The sequence below is a fragment of the Echinops telfairi genome, unplaced genomic scaffold (genome assembly GCF_000313985.2).
Source record: "Echinops telfairi isolate 266 unplaced genomic scaffold, ASM31398v2 ScPeMD7_5592;HRSCAF=6446, whole genome shotgun sequence".
NCBI lineage: Eukaryota > Metazoa > Chordata > Mammalia > Afrosoricida > Tenrecidae > Echinops > Echinops telfairi.
Genome location: NW_022109491.1, coordinates 40,723,222 through 40,727,040, shown reverse-complemented (window position 1 = coordinate 40,727,040; position 3,819 = coordinate 40,723,222).

The following is a 3,819-nucleotide window of genomic DNA, read 5'->3' as shown; positions in this document are numbered from 1 at the left end:
ACTGAGTTTCCGTGCAAATTACTCCAAAATGTATCCTCAAAACAATGGATTTACTTCTTTTCCGAAGTCCAAAAAAGTATCTCAAAAAGTTTTATTTTCCAGAATCATTAATTATGAACCCGATTCATATTCTGCAACTGGAAAATGAGTCTCGGACCAAATTCAGGGAAGCAAGCTCAGCCAAAAGCCTTCGCTCGGAAACTCCTTTGAAGGTGCTAACTGGATGGAAGGCATGCCACTTTCAGGAGGTTTGAGGCCGTTACAGTTGTGTTCGTAATGCTTCCCTTGGATTTCTTCACCAGAAGGGGACCATCTAATAGCAAATCGCATCATCTCTGATTTTTCACTTTTTAAAAATTTCTGATGACAAATTCCCTAAAATGCTCTCTCTCTCTCTTTTGTTTCCCTTTTCTTAGTTTTTTCATTTACTCTCTGGTTCATGGCACAACCCTGTTTTCTGTGTTGTTTCATATTGCAAGATTCCAGAGATTAAGACATTGGGAGAAACCTTCCCTTGAAGCTCTTGATGCCCTCCAAGTCCAACTTCACGTCTCATCGAGGGCTGGTGTCATAATACAAAGCCATTACCACTTGAATCATTCCATGCTAGCCAATGCTACATCTATAAAATAACACTGGAGATACTGCTTTACCCTTTTGCCTCATCTCTTTCTTACATCAAAACCATCAGCTAATTCCTGGTTCTTCTTTTACACTCTGGGGACCTGAGCCTGGCTTATTTATCATCTCAATTCTTTTAAATCATTGTATTGGGGCTCATAGAACTCGTATCACAATCCATACATACATCGATTGTCTCAAGCACATTTGTACATTCGTTGTCCTCATCGTTCAAAATATGTGCTCTCCACTTAAACCCTTGGTATCAGCTCCTCATTTCCCCCCTCCCTCCCCATTCTCCTCTCCCTCACGAACCCTTGATAATGTATAAATTATTATTATTTTGTCATGTTTTACAATGTCTGACATCTCCCTTCACCCAGTTTTCTGTTGTCCATGCCCCAGGGAGGATGTTATATGTAGATCCTTGTAATCGGTTCCCCCTTTCCAACCCACCCTCCCTCCAATCTCCTAGTATCACCACTCTCACCACTGGTCCTGAAGGGATCATCTGTCCTGGATTCCCTGTGTTTCCAGTTCCTATCTGTACCAGTGTACATCCTCTGGTCTAGCCAGAATTGTAAGGTAGAATTGGGATCATCATAGTGGAGGGGAGGAAGCATTTAAGAATTAGAGGAAAGTTATATGTTTCATTGTTGCTATAGTGCATGCTGACTGGCTTGTCTCCTCCTCGCAACCCTTCTGTAAGGGGGTGTCCCGTTACCTACAGATGGGCTTTGGGTCTCCACTCTGTACTCACCCTCATTTACAATGATATGATTTTTTGTTCTTTTATGCCTGATACCTGATCCCTTCAACACCTCGTGGTCACACAAGCTGGTGTGCTTCATCCATATCATCCCAATTCTTCATACCTTGTATGAGGATTTATATATTGATGCCCTTACCAAGTGACTTTCCAGCACCACCAGGAGAATAAAAATAAATGGTTGTTCTTGAGTCAGTTCCAACTCCTGGCAACCCCACATATGACAGCGTAGAAGGCTCTCTTAGCTAGATATTTACAGATGTCGATTGCCTGACTTTCTTCCATACTATTATGATTCCAGCAATCAACTTTTTGGTTAGCAGAACTATTTGTGCCACATAGGGACCTCCTAGTAAAATAGGCAGCATATATATCAAACAGTTAAGCACTCTCCTATTAATAAAAGAGAATAGCCAGAGTATAAATCACACAGTTAAGCTGTAGACTACTAATAAAAAGATTGACAGTTCAAACCCACCAGAGGTGCCTCGGAAGAAAGGACTGGAAATCTGTTAATCATAAAGTCACAGCCGTGGGAACCGGATGGGTCAGAATTGAGTACAACAGTAACTAGATGATGATGAACTTACTGCCTTTGAATTTGGGCACATGAATTGCTGTAGCCAAAGGAATGCTAGCACATAGCACATTAGCAGGGACTTCAAAGGTGCTTGTATGGTTTGGCAGCATCACTTGTGCTTTTGCCATCTCCTTGAGACTATGCCCGAAGAAGCTGCTGGTCTAAAAGTGAGAAATATACAGAGCAGTTCTGAACCCAACGTATAATTTGGAGACAAGCCCAGAAAATACACAACCTGAAGCAGAACTTCCCCAGTCAACCTTCAGACTAATGATTATTAACATAAGTCTTTGTTATCATAAGTCACCAAAATCTAATATTTTTTTGTTACACATCATTATTTGAACAATTGCAAATTGATACCGAGCCCTCTTGTCTTTATAATCCAATAGTGAACACAGCCTTTTGCTTTCCTTCTAAGATTGTGTGACTTTTGGTGGCAAGCAAATCATCTCTGGCCATTCCCGGTTCTCCAGGAAACAAGACAGGTTCTATGCTTTGGTTCAGCCAATGAGATGCTGCCACCACACTGACAATCCCTAGAAACTTGAATTGGGACCAACTGACATTACCACCAAGGTATAGTTTGGGGATTTATTCTTGTGGTGGTGGAGAGTACCATTCTAACCAGACACTATCTGTGACAGGATTTGAGTTGCAGTTTTGCAAGCCCAACTTCTCTTGATTGCTGTCCATTTTCCAGCTTTTCCATCAAATCTAAGAGAAAATAATTGATTTCTGACTAACTGTATTCCTGCTTCAGTTAGCCTCAATCATTATTTGTTGTTTGAACGCAAGAACCCTGACTAGTACAAATGGCTCATCTGAAATGCACTCATTTGAGAGACAGAAGCCTTTTTGGTTTTGAGGTGTCGAAGGGATTAGGGATCAGGCATCAAAGACCCAGAACAACAAATCATATCAACGTGAATGAGGGGGAGTGCAGAGTAGAGACCCAGAGCCCATCGGTAGACAATTGGACATCCCCTTACAGAAGCATCACAAGGAAGAGAGGAGCCAGTCAAGGTGCAGTACAGCATCAATGAAACATACACCTTTCCTCTAGTTCTTTAATGTTTCCTCCCCCAACTATCATGACCCCAATTCTACCTTAAAATCCGGCTAGATCAGAGCATGTATGTACACGGGTACATATAAGAGCTCACAACACAGAGAATTCAGGACAGATAAACTCCTCAGGATCAATATTGAGAGTAGCGATACCAGGAGAGGAGGGGAAAGTGGGAGGAACGGACCACAAAGATCAATATAAAACCCCCTCCGAGGGGAATGGACAACAGAAAAGTGGGTGAAGGGAGACACCAATCAGTGTAAGACATTAAACAAAATTTATAAATTATCAAGGTTCATGAGGGAGGGTGGAAGAAGGAGGGGAAAATGAGGAGCTGATACCAAGGGCTCAAGTAGAAAGAAAATGCTTTGAAAATGATGGCAACATTTGCACAAGTGTGCTTGACACAATGGATGGATGTATGGATTGTGATAATAGCTGTATGAGCCCCCAATAAAATGATTTAAAATTTTTTTCTTAAAGAAGCATTTTGATTTATTTATTTATTTTCTTCTTGTTCCTCTGCTGGGTAATTTTTTCTTTTTGGTTTGTTTATTTATTTATTTATCGTTTTATTTGGGGCTCATACAACTCTTATCACAATCCATATATACATCAATTATGTAAAGCACATTTGTACATTCATTGCCCTCATCATTCTCAAAACAGTTGCTCTCCACTTAAGCCCCTGGAATCAGGTCCTCATTTTTTCCCCTCCCTCCCTCATGAACCCTTGATAATTTATAAATTATTATTTTGTCATATCTTGTCCTGTCC